The sequence below is a fragment of the Macaca nemestrina genome, chromosome 5 (assembly GCF_043159975.1).
Source record: "Macaca nemestrina isolate mMacNem1 chromosome 5, mMacNem.hap1, whole genome shotgun sequence".
NCBI lineage: Eukaryota > Metazoa > Chordata > Mammalia > Primates > Cercopithecidae > Macaca > Macaca nemestrina.
The window spans coordinates 47,016,507-47,037,119 of record NC_092129.1 but is presented as its reverse complement, the minus strand read 5'-3'; the positions used below and the strand labels follow the sequence as shown (position 1 = coordinate 47,037,119).

General features: G+C 35.3%; 1 long non-coding RNA gene across 1 annotated transcript in view; it reads left to right on the top strand.

The window, feature by feature from the left end:
- The window catches only part of LOC105465743 (uncharacterized), a 36,367-nt gene extending 17,113 nt beyond the window's left edge, over positions 1 to 19,254 (top strand). The window contains exons 4-5 of the long non-coding RNA XR_011623422.1: positions 5,395 to 5,481; positions 18,454 to 19,254. This is a non-coding gene — a long non-coding RNA (uncharacterized lncRNA). The remainder of the gene's footprint in view (positions 1 to 5,394; positions 5,482 to 18,453) is intronic.
- The last annotated feature ends 1,359 nt before the right edge of the window (positions 19,255 to 20,613 follow it).

Sequence of the window (20,613 nt, the reverse complement as noted above, 5' to 3'; positions counted from 1 at the left end):
TCCTATCTCTGTCCCAAAACAAAACAAAAACAAAGAAACAAAAGCGGAGAGCATGTGGCCAATCTAATAATCCCTTGACTTACACTGTCAGCATAGCCAGCCAGGAATGCCAGCAAAGCAAGAGACCAGCCCCACAAAGGTTCTGAGCACTCAACGCTTCTACAATTACCTAAAAATGGACTGTATCTAAATTAGTGGGCTCTTTAGCTTGGAGTTTTCTCTGATAATGTTGAAGTAATCTTTTTATTTTCCTTTTTATTTTATTTAGGTGTGTCCTAAAGGATAGTACATGGGAAATATTCCTGATTCTTTATTGTTTACTTCCATAAAAAGTATAACTAATTTCTGGGAAGTCTTAAGAAATTGTAACACAGGATATAATAACTATTGCATTATTGAATATTATTGATGTATTGCTATATTTGTCTAGTTGTTGAATGCTTGCCACAGACATGGAAAAATCTGTAATTAGATCTCTGGGCTAAGGAAAAAGATAGCGAACTGCTAATTAAGGCAAGACCAGGAGCTAGCACATATCATGAGAACAATCCTTCCCATCCTTTCTTTTGTCCTTCAGTAGATACATCATCTATTAGACATTGTTATGGGTGTTGAGGACCAGCAGGCACCAAGACCAGTAATTACCTTCTGACTTACATATCTGCTTACTATCTTCCATCCACCTATAATGTCATACAGCTAATTGTTGATTATATTTGCTTTCTTTACTTGCCTTTCTCATTTTCTTGTGATCTGCCAGAGGTTGTAACTTCAGACAATGTCATTGCTTTCTTCTAGCAAGTGGAGAAGTGACTGCATGATACATGTATTTGTAACCAATAAACAAGGGACAGTGTTCTTGTTGAATAGGAGTGCTGTGCTGGATAGGAAGAAATAAAAATGGACAGCTTAATGATCCCTCAGAATGGTTAGATAAAAGATATTTGTGTATATTCCCATCTTCTCAGAATCAGAATTTCAGGTTTACTTTGTGTTGATTCCCAAGAAGGGACATCTAAAAGCCCTAACAACTATTTGCATAAGAAGGAATAGTGCTTTGGCTTTTACCATTGTACAGTAGTGAATGCTATTGTTTAGTCAACTGTATACAATTGTCAGACATATAGAAATCATCAGTGTCTCCTTTCAGGGGTGTATAAAATTGTCTTGAACCTTAATTGCATGTGTAGAAGAAGGGAGTGTAGCATCATTGTCATTGCTGAGATCTACAAGGGGCCAAATAATTAATACTAATCTTTCTCTTACATGTTCTGATCCAATTGGGTAATAAGACAAAGGAATAAACCATATGTGGGCCAAAATATCACACATAAAGATTAGGCTGAGGAGGGATGTTGCTTATCTTTTTAGGAAAGTGTGATCCTTAGTGAGACTGGCCTCAAATGTATGGCAATTGGTAAGGGTGTTTATTCAAGTGACAACCTGGGTTTCTTGCATACTAATGGCCGCAGGTTCCATAGCCGCAGGTTCCAAAAGCAGAAAAAGGGTGATTCTCAATATTCTCAATGCACAAGCATTGTTTAGCACTCAGCTTGCTTCATGTTTGCTAATCTTACATTAGGCAAAGAAAGTTTCAAAATGAACCCAGGTTTGAGAAACATCATCTACCTCTTGATGGATCTGTGAAGTCATGTTGCAGAGGTGTGAATGTATGAAAAGAAAGTATTTGTGGCCAACTTTATATTCTATCACAATGTGCCCACTGATTACAAATATTAACATCCCTCATGCATGTCTTCACTTTCATTATAGGATGCCAAAACTATCATCTTATTGTAGAATTAAAATTGAAGTCCAGGATTTTGTGATTTGCATTATATCTGGATGTGGCTACTCTTGATCTAGAATCTGGAGAAACAAAGGGAAAAGTTACATTCTACATGACATCAATATACAATGGTGATACAGGAATAGGATGACTGCAATAGACACTTCCACACCAAAAGTAGAAGAACAGGAGATATGTAACTGTCACTGGTCCGTAACAATTCTGAAATTGTGCAAGGAAAAATATTGCCTGTTGTCCCTACTCTGGAGGCAGGGAACATTCCATGATTGAGGCATGGTTGTATTACCCTGAAAGCTGTTCTGCAGTATATTATACTCTCCTTAATGGAAGTGGTTCCCTGGTCCATTGTTGTCAGTGGCCTGTAGTTCCATTCTCTGTGTTCTTGGCTGAAAGCATCTTCCCTTTTTCTTGAAAAAAAGAAATGATTATGCTTGAATAAATGACTTGCTCAGACTGCTTCTTGCTAGATAAAAGCTGGGGGGCCAGAAGTCTTTTTTATAATTTGACCAATATCTGGCCTTTTAAGCCATAGTAATAGCTGTTTTGCTGATACAAACCTCTTAATAACTCTTTGGCTTTCTGTGTAATAGATTTCATATACTTAGTTTTAGTAAGAGTCATATAATTAAATAAATATATCTCTCTACAAATATATTTATGGCTGTTTTTGGATTAGACTTTTCTGAAGTGCTCTTAAGATATTTAGAAATCTTTTGTCTAATTGAGATAGTCATTAGTCATGCCTTAAATATTTAAAAAGTCTAATCAAAGGACATTGTAGCCACACCATTGATTTGACTTTTACCCTAAGACCGTTTCTTACATTAGAAAGTTTTATTGGCTAGGGAGACTAGAAATGAGATAAAACATTCACATGTAGCCAGTCCCGACCTCTCTATATTTTCTCCAAGTTTTTCCTGCAAACTCATTTCTAGGTCTCTTTACAAGGTAATGTTGATTGATTGCTGAAACATGAGTAAGTGAGGGGGAAATAAACTTTGACCTTATTTTCTCCTCTGAAGAGCTCAGAAAATTATTGGGGTACATAGCATCTGGATGGTGCTGCAGAGCTTGACCCTTATCTACACTCCTCATCAGATCTCAATATGAAGAACAAAGGCCAAGCAGAGAAGTAACCAAGTACAACATATACCAGGGGTGTAGTTGAGAAATACAAAGGACCCCATATAAATGAATGGCATCAATGTGAGTGGGAGGGAGCACACAGTACCTAAGATCACGGGCTCTGGAATCAGAGATTTGAGGTCTCAAGCAGATTATTTCACACCTTTGAATCTCAGTTTCTCAAACTGGCAATGAAAATTGTACTTACCTCAAATAATTGTTGTATGTGGATTATTAAACGATTTGGAAAACATTTATCCTGTCGTTAATGAGAGCCTGGACCAACTATGGTCTCCTTGTTATACAGACTACAATATATTAACAAATTAATACTCCTTAAGCAAAGAAAAGTCACTACTTCCTTGAGGGTAAAGAACCTTTGTGTCAGCCAGAGTAAGAGTGTTTTTTGGAAGAATAAATAATACATACAAATTCCATGTCTGTTTTCAATGTCTTTTCTCTCTCTCTCTCTCTGTCTCTGTACTTGGAAACTGAGTGCATTTTCCTTCTGAGTCTATCAGGATACCAAGACATCTACTTGTCAGCAAGGACTAGTGGGATTGAACCCCAGAAAGGCTTATGGCTGTTAGTTAATTTAATCATCAAAATATACCTCTGCTCTTTCAGCCCTAAAGATTTTTTAGGAAGCATGGCTGGGGAAAACTTAAAATCACGGCAGAAGGCGAAGGGGAAGCAGGCACATCTTTGCATAGCCAGAGTAGGAGGAAGAGAGAGAGAAAGAGTGGGGAGCTGCTACACACTTTTAAACAACCAGATCTCACGAGCACTCACTATCACAAGAGTAGCACTGAGGAGGAAATCTGCCCCCATGAGCCAAACATCTCCCACAGGCCCCACTTCCAACACTGAGGATTACAATTCAACAAGATTTGGACACGAACACAAATACAAACCATATCAACATTTAAATCACAAAAAAGAAGTAAAATTATCTCTGTTTGCAGATAACATAATTATACAGCAGGAAACACTAAAGACTCAACCAAAAAAATTCTGTTAGAACTAACAAATGAGTTCAGTAAAGTTGCAGGACACAAAATCAACACACAAAAATCGGTGACATATCTGCACACAAACAAAAAATGAGCTATCTGAAAAAGCAATTAATAAAACAATCTTATTTACAGAAGCTGTAAAAAGAAAAAAAATACTTACGAATTAACTTATCCAAAGAGGTGAAAGACTTGTACAATGAAAATTATAAAACACTGATGAAGAAAAAAGATAAATGGAAAGACATTCATACGCATGTATTGGAAAAATTAATATTAATAAAGTGTCCACACTATCCAAAGTGACCTACAGAGTCAATGCAATCTCTATTAAAATCTCAATGGCATTCTATACAGAAATAGAAAACATAATCCTAAAATTTATATGAAACTACAAAAGACCCCAAATAATCGAAGCGATATTGATCAAGAAAAACAAAGCTGGAGGCATCATACTTCCTGATTTCAAAATATACTATAAGGACTACAATAATCAAAATAGTATAGTATTGGCATAAAAACAGACACATAGACAAATGGAACTTAAGGGAGCCCCAAAATAAGTCCACCAGAAGGTCAACTCATCTTCAACAAGAATATAAAGAAAGTCCATTGGGGAAGTGATAGTTTCTTCAACAAATCATGCTGGGAAAACTGGATATCCACATGCAGAAAAATGAAACTGGACCTTTATTTCACCCCCTGTACAAAAATGAACTCCAAATAAATTAAAGTTTTAAGTGTAAGACTTGAGAACATAAAACTACTGGAAGAAAACATAAAGCAAAAGCTTCTTTACATTGGTCTGAGCATGGATTTTTGGATAGGACACTAAAAGCCAGACAACAGAAACAAAAAAAAGATAAGTTATTTGAATTAAAGAGCTCCTGCACAGCAAAAACAAAACAAGACAAAACAAAAACCACACACACACAAAAGTAAAAAACCTTCAAAACCAAAACCAAATAACCACCCACCCCCATCCAAAACCCAATGTTGAATGAGCAACCTACAGATTGGGAGAACATTATTTGCAAACTGTGTATCTGATAAGGGTTAATATCCAAAATATAGAAAGAACTCATACAACTCAACAGAAAAAAAAATATTCCCCCAAATAACCTGACTCAAAAATGGGCAGAAGAATAAATAGACATTTCTCAAAAGAAGAACCATAGATGGTCAATAAGTATATTAAAAAGTGCTCAACATCTCTTATTATCAGGGAAACACAAATCAAAATCACAATAAGATATCACTTCACACCTGTTAGAATAGCTATTATAAAAAAAAAAGATGTGTTGGTCGAATGTGGAGAAAAGGGAGCACTTGTACATACTGTTGGTGGGAGTGTAAATTGATATAGTAATTAAGGAAAACAGTAGGGAGATTCCTCAAAAAATTAAAAATAGAGCTACCTTAATAATTCAGCAATCTTACTTCTAGGTATATACCTGAAGGGAATGAAATTATTATCTCATAGAGCTATCTGCACTGCAGTGTTCGCTACAGCCTGATTCAACAATAGCCAAGGTATGGAAACAACCTAAATGTCCATCCACAGATTAATGTATAAAGAAATCACACACACACACACACACACACACACACACACACACACAGAGACAGACAGACAGAGAGAGAGAGAGAGAGAGAGAGAGAGAGAGAGAAAGAGAGGAATATTATTAAGCCTTTAAAATGAGGAAAATCCTGCCGTTTGCAGCATGAATAAAAATGAAGGACATTATGTTTAAGGGAAATAAGCCAGAAACAGAAACACAGATACTATATGATTTCACTATATATGGAATCTGTAAAATAGTCAAACGTATAGAAGCAGAGAGTAGAATGGTGATTGCCAGAAGCTAGTGGGGAGTGGGAAATGGGGAGATGGTCAAAGACTAGAAAGTTTCAGTTATGCAAGATGAATAACTTCTGGAAATCAAATGTACAGCAATGTGACTATAGTTAACTATACTGTATTGTATACTTGAAATTTGGTAAGAGGTAACTCTTACATATTACATATTCTTACTGTGAATATGTGCGCACACACACGAAGATAATTATGGGAGGTGATGGATATGCCAATTAGCTTTACTGTGGTGATTATTTCACAATGTATATGAATATCAAAACATGAAGTTGTACACCTTAAATACATACAATTGTTTGTTAGCTATATCACAATAAATCTGAAAATAAAAAAGCAAGTTACATTCATTGCTTTAGAGCTGTGCTTTTCTATGTCTTTGTCCTTATTCACTCATTTTTTCATTTAAATAAATTTTGAATATCTATAATACAAGCTGCTGTGCGAGGTGTTAGAAATTTGTGAGTACAGTGTAGCCCTTGCCTCCATGGGGCTTAAATAATAGCATGAGTACTTGTGTATGTATGTGTATGTGTATGTGCATATACATGTATATGTGTATATGGTTGAAATGTATGCTGCTGATAATTTGCTTAAAATAAAGCATGATTTATATTTAATCCTTCAGAGTATGGTCACAAGCTGTCTTGGCTTATTTTACATCTGGGAAACAAGGGAAAGTAATCTCTATATATGTTTCCTCTCTACCGTTTTTTGATTCTCAGTATTTTGCATTGTGTCAGAGTAATTTACCCTTCTTCTCATGAGATACCCAATGATGGTAAAGTGGGGTTGAATAGAGGTCAATTTAGGTACTCAGAATAGTATGTTTCACAGAGGGACAGCTGAGATAAGGCAATCTGAATAGCTGCCTAGATTCATAAATCACAACCCTTAGCCAATTCACATCTCACTGAAATCTCTGACCTGCCAAAATTAGGTTTGTCTTTCTGCATGAATAATTTATATTTTCTGGAATGAAACTGGGGATGGCTTAGTAGAAAGGGTCAATAACCAATCATGTTATTTCGGACAAATGATTTAACCTTCTGGGGTATGTTTCCATTTCTCCAAAAAGAAGGGATTGGATTCTATGATGTGTAAGTAATTTCACAATTCTATGGTTTTATGATTCTAATTCTTATAACCATACTTAGAAGTATTGTACTTGCTCTGAGATTTATTGTCAGTAATTTAGATGGTGCCAGCAATTGCTTGACCTAATGGTTAAATTGAAGGTCTTATTTTCCTCCTTTTTCAATGAGTTCATATTTAAAATATTCCTAAACTGCATGATTTCTAGTTGTATAACACATAAAACAATTTCTTTTTTGGATAGGTCACCCACATATCTACAGCTATTATTTTTGGTGAGCGATATGCCATCCACATATCTCCATAGGAAAGCCCTGCCTAGAAATCCAGAAGACTTGAGAGTGCATTTTTTTCGCTACTTTACTGGCAATTATTTAAACACACAATATTCATTTTGCTAGTTTCAGTTCTTCCATCTGTAAAATGGAGAAAATGATTCTTACCTACTAGACGTGTTGTGACCAAATGAGATAGTACATGAGATAATAACTTGTACAGTGACCGATACATATGGGTTTCTCCAAAAGCAGTATTTTCACTCTTATTACGGAGACTAGACTCATTCTGGCAAGCTTGGGAGAAAGTGTACCAAAGAGGTATAAACTTGGCTTCTTGAATAAACAAACATGAATAGGTACATACCTTGCAATAAAAAAACCTTGGAAAAATTACCTAACACGTCTAAGCCTACTTTCCTCATCTTCTTGGGGTTTCTGGAGCTGTCTTGATCTGTGGGTTTGTTTTCAATAAATTTTGGGAAAAATAATCAGCCATTATTTTTTCAAATATTTTTTCTGTCCCCTTTCTGTCTTCAGGGACTCCAATTTTTTGGCTAGACTGCTTCATATGGTTTCAAACGTAACTGATCCTCTCTGTATTCCTCCTTTTCCATCTTCATTCTCATTATATTTCATTATGAAGAGTTACTGTGTTAATTTCACTAATCTCTTCGCTATAGAATCTCATCTGAAGTTAATACTATTCATGGTTTTTTAAAAAATATCCAATGTGGTATTTTTAGCTCTAGGAAGGGGTTCCACAAACTACAGCTCATGGGTGTGCCACTTCTTCTGTGAAATAAGGTTTAACTGTAGCCTAGCCATATCCTTTCATTTACATATTGTCTATGATTGCTTTTTGTCACAAGGTCAGAGTTGAATAGTTTATTGTTTAAAAATGCTAATGATCACCCCAGGCTTCAGGGAGTTGTAACATTTTCACTGTGGAGGATCTTGCCTTGATGTAGATGGCTGCTGACAGATCAGGATGTTGGCTGCCAAAGGTTGGGGTAACTGTGGCAATTTCTTAGTGTAAGACAATGAAGTCTGCCACATCAACTGACTCTTCCTTTCATAAAATATCTCTCTGTAGCATGCAATGCTTTTTGACAGTATTTTACCCACAGGAGAACTTTTTTCAAAATTGGAGCCAATCTTCTCAAACCCTGCTGCTGCTTTATCCACTAAGTTTATGGGATATTCTACATCCTTTGTTGTTATTTCAACAATATTCACAGCATTTTCACCAGAAGTAGATTCCATCTCAAGAAATACTTTCTTTCCTCATCCATAAGCAGCAACTCCTGGTTTTATCATGAGATCACAGCAATTCAGTCACATCTTCAGACCACACTTCTAATTCTAATTCTCTTGCTCTTTCCATCCCATCTGCAGTTACTTCCTCTCCTGAAGTCTTGAAACTTTCCAAGTTTTCCACAAGGTTTGGAATCAACTTCTTTCAAATTCCTGTTGATATTTTGACCTCCTTCTATGAATCACAAATATTCTTAATGGCATCTAGAATGATGAATTCTTTCCAGAATATTTTCAATTTATGTTGACCAGATCTGTCAGAAGAATCACTATCTATAGCTTTATTAAATGTATTTCTTAAGTAATAAGACTTAAAAGTTGAAATTACTCATTGTTCCATTGGCTGCAGAATGGATATTGTGTTAGCAGGCATAAAGACAACATGAATCTCTTTGTACCTCTACACAGAGCTATTGGGTGACTAGGTGCATTGTCAATGAGCAATAATATTTTGAAAGGAATCCCTTTTTTTGAGCAGTAAGTCTCAATAGTGCATTTAAAATATTCAGTAAATTATGCCATAAACAGATGTTGTCTCATCTAGGTTTTGTGATTCTATTTATAGAATGCAGGCAGAGTAGATTTAGCATAATTCTTAAGGGTTAAAAGATTTTTTTGAATTCCAAATGAATATTAGCTTCAACTTTAAGTTACCAACTGTATTAGCTCCTAACAAGAGTCAGGCCTGTCTGCTGAAGCATTGAGCCCAGGCATTGACTTCTTTCTAGCTATGAAAGTTTTAAATGGCATCTTCTCCCAGTGTAAGGCTATTTGATATACATGGAAAATCTGTTGTTTTGTGTTGCCACCTTCATCAATTATTTTGGATCTTCTGCATAACTTGCTATAGCTTCTACACTAGCACTTGCCACTTCATTTTGCATTTTTATGGTATGACAATATGGTATGGTGATATACCATCTTGCATTGCATGGTTATTTTTATGGCTGCTTTCTTCAATCCTCATAAACCAATCTCTGCTAGACTCAAACTTTTCTTTTGCAGCTTCTTTACCTCTCTTAGCCTTCATAGGACTGAAGAGAGGGTATTTTCTGGATTAGGTTTTGGCTTAAGGGAATGTTGCGACTGGTTTTGTAACCCAATACAAACTCAGCTGCTGACTTCTTGCAAAGCCAATAACATGGACAAAATTCAGTGAAAGGAAAGTGACTTTATTCCTGAGCTAACAGTGGGAGAAATGGCCAAAGCTCATGCCTTAATGGAACCATTTCCAACTTTATGCTAAGGAGAGGGACTTAAAAAGGGAACTGGGAATGAGAGGCATGAGGGGAGTAGTGCTGGGTACAGGGTCTGTGTGTCTTGTTCTGGCAGCTATCTTGAGTCATGGTCCACCTGGAGTGTGGTCTGGGGTCATATCAACAATGGCTGGGTATTGACTACCACCTTGAGGTAATCTCTAGAATTTTGCAGCTTAGATCTCCATTCCTGGTCTGTCTCAAAATTAGCCCCTGGAACTTCTAAGTAAGCACAAAATTAAATACAAGTATATAGTTAGGTAAATGTGCATGGTGTAACAGAGTGTAGAGTGGGAAAGGGAGGGAAACAAAGAGTTTTAAAGCATGTTTTAATCATTTTTTTTTTAAGACTAAGGAGGGAATAAAAGATTTCTGTCATTTGCTTCAAGGTTACATCTTGAGACTTGGGAGAAAATAGAAAAAGAAAAAAAGGTTTTAAAATGTGTTTTGAAACTAAGCTACTGAGTTACAGTTTGATTTTCTATCCAGACCTCTATTATTTTCCCCATGTCAACAATAAGGTTTTGTTGCTTTCTTATCATTCTTGTATTAATTGTAGTAGCACTTTTAATTTCCTTCAGGAACTTATCCTTTGCATTCACAAGTTGGCTAACTAGAGCAAGAGATCGAGCTTTCAGTCTATCTTGGCTTGGCTTTGGTCATGCCTTCTTCACTTGGCTTAATCATTTCTAGTTATTGATTTCAAATGAGAGACTCGTGACTCTTTCTTTTGCTTGAACACTTAGAGGCCTTTGTTTGGCCTAATTTGAACATTGTTGAGTCTTTGGGAATAGGGAGCCCTAGGAGATGTAGAGACGTGGGGAAATAGCCAATTGGTAGAGCAGTAAGAACACACACAACACTTGTCAATGAAATTCACCATTTTGTATAGGTAGTTTTTGAGGTGTCCCGAAAAAATTACAATAGTATCATCAAAGGTCACTGATCACAGATCATCATAAAAGATGTAATAATCATGAAAACTTTTGAAATTTTGTGAGAATTCCCCAAATGTGACACAGAGACACAAAATGAGCACATGCCATTGGGAAAATGGTGCTGTTGGACTTGCTGGATGCAGGGTTGATACCGACCTTTAATTTGTAAAAAATGCGCTATCTGCAAAGGACAATAAAATGAAACACAATAAAATGAGGTAATTCTGTAACAGGTAATTTTTGACTGGATGTCCGATGTTGTAAATTTTATTTTGATGTTTGCTGAATTTTAAATAATGTTAGAATTTGTTCTGGCATGCAGTTAGTTTACAGGAATCAGGTAGATATCTTTGAAGCTTTATTTAAACATTGGCAAGGTAGGTCTAGATTAGCTTGTCATATAGGGCAAATTTAGGCTCACAACCAAAGTAACATATTTGTGAGCATTCTACAGGATAGACCTTACATTGCAAGGTCTTTCCACTCTGCTCTGGAGACAAATTACTTTCAGCCCTGTTTGTATTTCAAATGTTTTCAAGTGTCTCTCTGGCCTTGGGTATTTACTTGTCACACATGAACAGGTCAATACTCAGAGCCTCAAGTAGACCTCTCTGCAGATCTCTGAAGTTCTCCCTGTTTAGCTTCTACCTCTACAGTACCATATTCTTAGCAAATTCTACCCATCTTTATTCCTCCAATGTTGATCTCTGGTTCCTCAATTCAGTGAGACCACTGGGCTCTGTTAGGGTTCCATCTTCCTAAAAGGTGGTGTGAAAACTGCCTCTGGAGTAAGCTGATACATTCAGGGATCACTCAATTTGTTTCCCTTTTCTCAGAGATTACAGTCCTGTGCTACTTGTTTTCCAATAGCAGTCTCATCTTTTATAATGACTGTTACAGGTTTCGTCCAATCATCTGGTTGTTTAGGACAGAAGAGATTATTCAATCCCTATTATTCCATTTCTTCCAGAACGCATAAGTCTCCTAAACTGGTCTTGTGGTTCTCAATAATGTTCTGAAGAGTTAAGATCATTGGATATAGGACCTCTGAATAAATACAATGTCAATTTTACAATATTTGTAACATAGTACACATGGCTTTATACTTAAAATGATTTATATGTAAAATGAAGCCAACAGATTTCCATGCAAGTGGCAAGTAGTATAAAGTCATTAATAAGCCAGACTTTGTGGGTTGTTTAGTAAAATTCTTAAAATGAAAGACTCTGAAACTCTTTGTTTCAAGGCTGGTGATTTACTGTTTGTATGTTACTGGATACATTTTCCATTTTTTTTTCTGGGTTTCACTTTTCTTTCTGTAACAGTAAAATAACACTTACCTCATAGGGTTCCTGTTACGATTAAATTAGATAAATTGTGTAAAGTATTTAGCATAGTATTTAGACTGTAGATGCCAAATTAACATACAATATTATTATATTGTTTCTATTTCTGTGTTGTTATTGAGAAGTTGGTAATTTGTTATATTGAAGATGAGTTTGTAAACCTTTACATCCCTGCCACATGTAGACTCTTTGGCAATCCTTCACACTTTATGTTTTGGGTGAGAACAGACCAATTTACTTGGCATAACTGGTTAGACCAGCTCTTAGGGCACCAGCCAATGGCAACCATGAATAGACTTGGTATAATAAGCCAAGCCTAATGAGATGGTCCTATTTAGATGAGGGTATCCTGACCCAGTCATATGTCCCTTCCTGGTGTGATGAATACTCTGATCCTTCACCTAAGTGCCATTTCTCTACTGCTGGGAATATTGGCTGCTGACAGTGTACAACTATTTCACTCACTGAGCATAACCCTCCATTGCAGGGCAATATTTCAGCCAGTTTATGTCACTTCCTAGAGGCTGACACATAACCAGTAACTGGCTGATGTGGTGCTAAACGGCCTACTTCCATCTCAATTCAGAACAATAGTCAGGGTTCATTCCATTTGCCATTGGCATTGCCTAACACTTCCGTTGCAATGACATTGTAGGTGTTTCTTTCTCTGTTCAGTCCTGCCTTCCTCATTTCTTTATGCAGGCAATTCCTGAGAATACTTTTCAATAAAGTTTCTGCAGAGAGCTTATTATCTCAGAATCTTTTCCTACAGAACCCAATCTAATGCCCTTGGGGAGTATGAATGTAAGACACACACAAATAAGAGAACGCTGTATTCTGGGTGCTGACAATCCGCTACTCTCACCCTTCGTGAGACTTGACATAGGCCAATTAGAAGTACTGAGATAAAAAGTTGTACAACTGCTAAGATGGTTTCTATGTCCTTCCTTCCATGGGTTTCTTAACCAAAACCTTCTATTGCCTTAACAAGTCTGTAAATGTTTTCTAATTTTAAACTGAAAGACTTTTATAAAACATGTGTTCCTAAATACATTTCATGCCTGCTGAGTAAGAGCTTAAAGAGAAAGAAAGGTTATAGAAAAAGTGTAGAAGCAGAGGCAACTAGCACAGTGCCTTCTGAAATTCAAAAAATGATAGCTCTAAGCAACTTAGAGGTCAGTCCTTCAGATATTCCTACCTAAAACTGAAGGGATATAAGTGTGATTCTTCAATTAACAGGTTCTTCCATTATGAGACAATCTGCATCATATAAACCTAACTTTGGGAGCTCTCATCTGAAGTAATCAAAAACTGTCATTAGCAAATGAGAAACATTTGCATTAAGGTTGGCTGTGTGTATGTGACGAATGTTATTAGTAATGACCACAAATATAAGTGTATTAGAACTGGACTGTTAGCATATAACATTCAACATGCTCAGGTTTTTATGTTATTTCAAATCATTTTAATACAAAAGGAGTTAATGAACATTATGACACCAGAACTGGATCAATTAGATTTATTAGTAGGAAGATTATACTCATCTTTCTGGAAAATACTGATTTTAAAATTTGTGCATGCCCAGTTTTCTTTTTTTTTTTTTTTTTTTTTTTTTTTTCTGTGTAGGGACAGATACATCTAATAGTCAATGGTTTTTGCAAAGTTATTTGTAACAAGAGTCAAACTCAGAAAGCCCAGGTTTAATACTACTCCTATATCAGTGCTTATTCCTCATGTCATCCCAATTTTCATCAATATAAATCCCATACATCATCAATTTGCTACCATTTTTCAATGTTGGATATAATGAGAAATTGTAAATGCTTTTATTGCATACTTTAGTGTGAGAAAAATTAATGATTGCCTTGTTTGGCAAAGCAGTGTACTATACTTCTTAATTTTGGTACATACTGAATCATATTTTTTACTATTTTTTCATATTTGACATCATTGAAATACATAGCATTCCTTTAATTTGGGAAATACTTGTAGAATTGAACTTTGGTTCATATAATCAGTCTTATGTGCATAAACTCCAGATTAATTAATTAAAACCTCATGCTAAATTGCTGGGCTATCATTAGAATTTCCATTACTTATTCCCTTTGTGACATGTTACCAGGGAAAATTCACTGCTTTGAATAATAATGAGCTTGAGACAAATTTAGCTTTTGAAAGCTGATTAATGCCTTTTCCTGTTGTGAACACCTAATTTATAAGACACCTTTGCTTCCTTTTATAAGGAAAAGTTAATGTCCATTATTCCTTGAATTTCTACTTATTAAGTATTGAGATGTGCTAATTTATATTTAAAATATAAGTATAGATATAAGAGTGTAGATTTATTGGAGCTGGCAAAATACAAAACCATATGCGAGGTGATTATATTAATATGCTGCTAACTACAATTATTTGACTTTTTGGAGTCATATGAACTAAAACTATTAAAACCATCACATATTTTCTGATAGTTCCAAAAGAAGTGATTTCTCTAGCTCTATATGTTAGGGCTATATACTTTTCAAGGAGTAGTGAAAGTTTCTGTAAATGTCTTGGTGACCTTTAGTGACCTTTTCATCTCAAGCATTATTGTACACACAAATAAATGGAAGCCGGTCCTACTATTTATGTTATTGGGATGGGAATGGAAACAATTTAAGATATGAGTTTAAGGTGCTGCAAGTTTTTAATAACAGTTTTTATCTATAAAATAAACATAGGATTTCTTAACATTTTCAGTGAGGTGGCAGGTTTCTAATAATATTAATCATGATCATACTAGCAGAAGTTAATAATTGGTAAAAAGCAATTATGCTAATGGCAATAATAATAATTATGACTTATTTGTCTAACAGTGAATAACATTTACAGTAATAATAAGCTGAAAGATGATTTATACCAATAAATCAGTTGGCAAAAATTTATAACAAATTTTAACAAAACATGAATAGGTAAGAAATAAAAAGAATGTGCCTAAATAATACCTGGCTAAAAATTGCTTATCAGTTGTCAAATGATACAAAAAGATCTTTACAAAAAGGAAGACTCTGCTGGAATGAATTCCCTGAAGTGGTAGACAGAACAATTTGGAATCAAATGATATCACAGATATGATATAAGGGACTTCTCTTGATCTCAAGATGTCAGTACTCAAAAGCATCAATACCTGTGTAGGGTTTCAATACTGCTATTTAGTGGATGTATCGTCCTATTAATTTATCCTTGAGTTCTTCCTAAAAGGCTCTGAAAATAGAGCTCCTTGAGGGCCTCTATTTGTGTCCAAACAAGATGTTAATAACTTACATACCCTCTTAGAGCCATTCTATACACTGCATCCTACAGTAACTGCAGGCTGAAGAGGTATTTTTGTGTCAATGTGGGCATATGTGTTTGGGTATCTTTTTGGGAGACTAAGAGGGTGAAGAGAGAAATGGGTATTGTATTAGTCCATTGTCACACTGCTGATAAAGACATACCCAAGGCTGGGTAATTTACAAAAGAAAGAGATTTAATTGGACTTACAGTTCCACAAGGCTGGGGAGGCCTCACAATCATGGTGGAAGACAATCAGGAGCAAATCATATCTTACTTGGATGGCGACAGGTAAAAAAGGAGAGCTTGTGTAGGGAAACTCCCATTTTTAAAACCATCAGTTCTCATGAGACTACTTCACTATCAGAGAACGACGCAGGAAAGACCCACCCCCATAATTCAATCACCTCCCACCGGGTTCCTCCCATACCACGTGAGAATTGTGGGAATTCCAATTCAAGATGAGATTTGGGTGGGGACACAGCCAAAACATATCAGTTATTAAAGTTCATTCTTTGACTGAATTCTTAAAATCATAATTCAAAGTTGGCCAGGCGCGGTGGCTCACGCCTGTAATCCCAGCACTTTGGGAGGCCGAGACGGGCAGATCACGAGGTCAGGAGACAGAGACCATCATGGCTAACACGGTGAAACCCCGTCTCTACTAAAAATACAAAAAACTAGCAGGGCGAGGTGGCGGGCGCCTGTAGTCCCAGCTACTCGGGAGGCTGAGGCAGGAGAATGGCGTGAACCAGGGAGGTGGAGCTTGCAGTGAGCTGAGATCTGGCCACTGCACTCCAGCCTGGGTGACAGAGTGAGACTCCATCTCAAAAAAATAAATAAATAAAAATAAAATAAAAGCAAAGTCGTTAGATAATTTTCACAACTATTATCAAATTCCAAAACATTTTAGTGTTTAAATTTGATGACCACAGAAGCAAACATTAAGTCTAAGAACTGAAAAACAGCTATTGTTCACAGGAAGAAATAATAATACTTCTATGTTTAGTGATAGATTACCTCTCTTCTCCATTTCTACTACTTCTACACTAGTGTAGTTCAGGTCTAGCCTTAAAAGTTTCTCCATTGTCTTCTTATTGTCATATTACCTGCTCAAAAATATCTACACCCACCACCAGAGTAATAATCCTATTTTTGACTTTGTCGTTTCCTTCCTAATTCTCCAGAGCTTCATGACCATAGACTACACACCTTAACTTAGCATTCTGAGTGTTCCACAAGTTGGCCTTTCTAGTCTGATCTCCCATCTTTCTAGAAAATCTATGCTTCAGCCAATCCTAACTCCTATACCTCAAATATGCCTTATTTTTTTTCTGCATGTGGATCCTTTGCATGTTCTAAAAGATCCTATTTTACCTTCCCAATGTACTCTCCATCTTCCCCATTAAAATCCTATTTATTTTTTAGGTTAAATTTAAATTTCTTTTCTCTATGATCTCATTCCTGGTAACTGAGTAAAAGCAAATTTTTTGAAATTTTAGAACATTTGGCAACACACAGGCTAATATGAGGTCACTTGATATATTTGTATAAATTAGAAAAACCACTCGATTTGAGCAGAAAGTCCTGAAGGCACACAGCTTGGTGAGCAAATAATCACTCTGAGTGAATTAGAAAGGAGTCTCTCTCAATCTTTGTAGATTTAGCTCCTTGCTAGTATGTATGACTTATTGATTAGAGATCTGCTAAAGTTCAGCTCTCTTTACTGTCACTAGCTGAGTGGACTTGAATATATTATTTTACTGCTCTAGATTTGCTTTTGTCATCTGTAAAATGGGAATAATAATATGGAGTTCACAGTGTTGCCATGAATATGATAAGAGATAATGAAGGTAAATTAGCAGCGTGATATCTGGCTCATAAACTCTAATCATTAAATTGCACTGACTATTACAACAATTATGTGTTACGTTACCACCTTTACTCTCAAGGCTTACTTGTTTTTCTCCTTAAAGTTTCTGTATATTAAATATAGTTAGAGACACAAATACATTTTTATTTATATTTGACTGAAATGTTTAGTGATGTTCATTATCAAGTCAATACCTCATGTAAATATTAACAGTACCACATATCTTGAACCCTGATGTTATTTTCCATTGCTGTTGACATCAGCTAAACACATGCTGACATGAAATAAATATGAGGAATATAGGAGTCTCATATTAATACCCTGACTTTGATTTAAAGTTATGACAGGTTTTGAGAAAGACATTTATTAGCATGATCCATCATTCTCATTCAATTACTGAAAAAGTTTTCCATTTCCTGAAAGAAAATTTGTGAAAAAGTATTAGATTACCAACCACAAAAATGTCAAAACCACCTAGTTATCTTAAAAAATGAAAAGAAAAAAAGGTGATAGAGATGATTATCTCACACAATAGCAAAGAAAAAGGCATTAGCCTTGACCCATGGAGATTGCCTTCAAGGCATAAAGGTAATTTATTTTTCCAACCTGGGCTCATTCAAATTCTCTTTTCTGGCAATATTGCTGCAGGTTATATGCAGTGGACCAAATTTATACCAGTCTTTTAACCTCTCCAGAACACTTTGCAACTGCATGTATATATAGGCTTTGAATGGTGCTTTTTCTACTTTGTAATTGGGCTCTTCATGCTGAGAAACCCTTGGGGGATCAGGAGGGATGGCCACGAAGATGCCATGTACAGGGAATTGGGCAAAAGGATGATTTCTGTTACACATTAATACATTTGCATGTGGGAAGTGGGATTGACTTCAATATTTTGGCTACATTTATATTTACAAAATGTCAAAGCCTCCACATAAAGGTAACATTTCAGGCAGTTATCTTTTATGTTTATGACAATCATTTAGAGGTTTGCAGATATTTAGATGCTTCCAAATTTGGTAAGGCTGCTTGATATTCTTGTATATTGTGGATAAGAAAACATGCAAAGAGAGCATCATTTGATATTTGAAAACTTGTGTTCTACCTGCACTATGTATATGATAGAAAGAATAAATGTAGTGAATGTATTTAATCAGATATATGGAATCACCTAATGTCTATTTTATTTTTAATTATTTTATATTGTTTTATTATTTCAGATAAGACCTACAGAAAGGTGATGAAAGAGTCAAAGCTTGTGAGAGGAACATTTCTTATATAGAATAAATCTATTTTATAGACCTTACCAACAGTTGAATGTCAGTAAACTTGATACTTAATCACATTAAGTTCCTCATGTGCTTCATGAATACTTTAGCAGTTTCAGCAAAACCAGAAGTTTGAATCACCAACTTTATTTTTATTAATGAAGTCTTCATATGCCACTCTCAGTGTGTATGATTCAATCTATTTTCAGAACTGAAAAATAAATATGACTTTAGACTATAAAATAGCTTGTCTATTTTTATAGAAATGAGAAAACAATATAAAAGGGATTCTAAATCATTTAATGTAGAGCATCTTCAGCCTTTGAAAGTATGTATTTCAGCTTTTCTGAATGCTAAGCTTAATTGCACCTAAAAGTAGCATCTAGCATGTATCACAAATTCAGTTGTGGCTTTTAAAACATTTTTGAAAAAAATGTATAAAATGAAAATGCTATTGCATTATGGAATAATGCTTTTACATTTTTAATGTTTTGTGGTTCCCAAGGATTTTTCACATAAATTATTTTGTATAATTTTTGTTATAGGTTGAGAGATGGGTAAGGCAGGTACGGCTTAATAATATTTGCTTTTGTCAATGTAAATCCTCTTTTAATCAAAGTAACTGTCATATTTATATAACTGTAATTTATAACGAATTCTTTTTCTGATATGACGTTCACTGCTCTGGTAACTGTACCTATACTTAAATAACACTGATGAAAATAAAAAGCTGGAAATGTCATCATTCTATTGTCATCCTTTTGTTACTTTGATTTGTTTCCTTTTGCATTTTCAGCCAGTGATTTGTAACTGAGATTTACAAAATGTGACCAGCACTCAGTAGGTGGCGCTCACGAGACGTACAATATCTAATTGTCAAATTCTATTGCCACAGAGGATTTATCACTGAGTTTAGTAATAAGGATGTTGGGAGTAAAGGCAGGCTGATTGTACTGTCTCTCATTTGAGGAGTGCAGATGCCACATCAAATTATTTGAGAGATTTATTCAATCCATGCTTTATATTAATTTGAGCATAATGTTTATTGTTTCTTGTCTACTTCATAATGTTTGGGAAAAAAAAGCATCTTTTTCCACTGAAAACTAAGCCTAGTTCTTCACCTAAATGAAGTGCTTCCCTGACATATGCTGCAAGAGGAGAAAAACTAGATTATATTGTGGTGATTCTGTTAAACATGAAATACCGAATTCAAATGAGATTATTGGGAGCTACTAATTGCTTAGAAATTAGACTCCTGCTTATCTTTGAAAAATACCTAGCAGGTTATTTACCAGTTTCCCATTCAGGCCAAGTGTTCCAAGTTTAAAAATTACTATTTTCTTTTTCGTTTTGCCCATGCTGGTCTCGAACTCCCAGCCTCAAGTGATTCTCCTGACAGCCTCTCAAAATGTTGGGATTACAGGTGTGACCCACTGCACCTAGCCAGAAAATTACTGTTTTTTGACTCTGTTAAACATTTGGAATGAAAATCAGATGTACTATGGCTATGAAATACATATTTTGAATAAGCAAATGCTACCTAATTAGACAGGGTTGAAGTATTTGCTTACCTTGTCAATTTAAGAATTAAGCTGCAAACATGACATTGGCTTTTGTGTTGGGGAGTGCCCTGATGGTTCCTGAACAAGCTATTTGGGTGCCATCTCACCAAGAAAGAAATGGCTATGTTTTAAATGGGAATTCAGAGGCATTTACTTAGAGCATACTAATGCATGTTCTCTGGTCACCTTTCTACACAGATTAAATCAGCATTGACATTTCTGGTACCCTAAGTTTTTCACTATTCAATTTTCATCCAGTAAAAACCAATCTCATCTCAGTTCTATGTTTCAATTTGCATAAAATGATTTATTCACTTTTTTATAATCCTATTTGAAACTGGTGGATGGATAAAACTACTTTAAAGAAGTTCCCTCAAATATGACTAAGGTTAAGAGACGAATACATAAGTGACAAGCTAGTGAGTTTTATTTACAAGTAATATTAATAACTGGAAAATTCATAGAAATCATATTATTATATAACCAAAACAACTTTTCTCACTAAGAAAATCATTTAATTTTCTTTGTGTTTTATCAATAAATCAGAAAT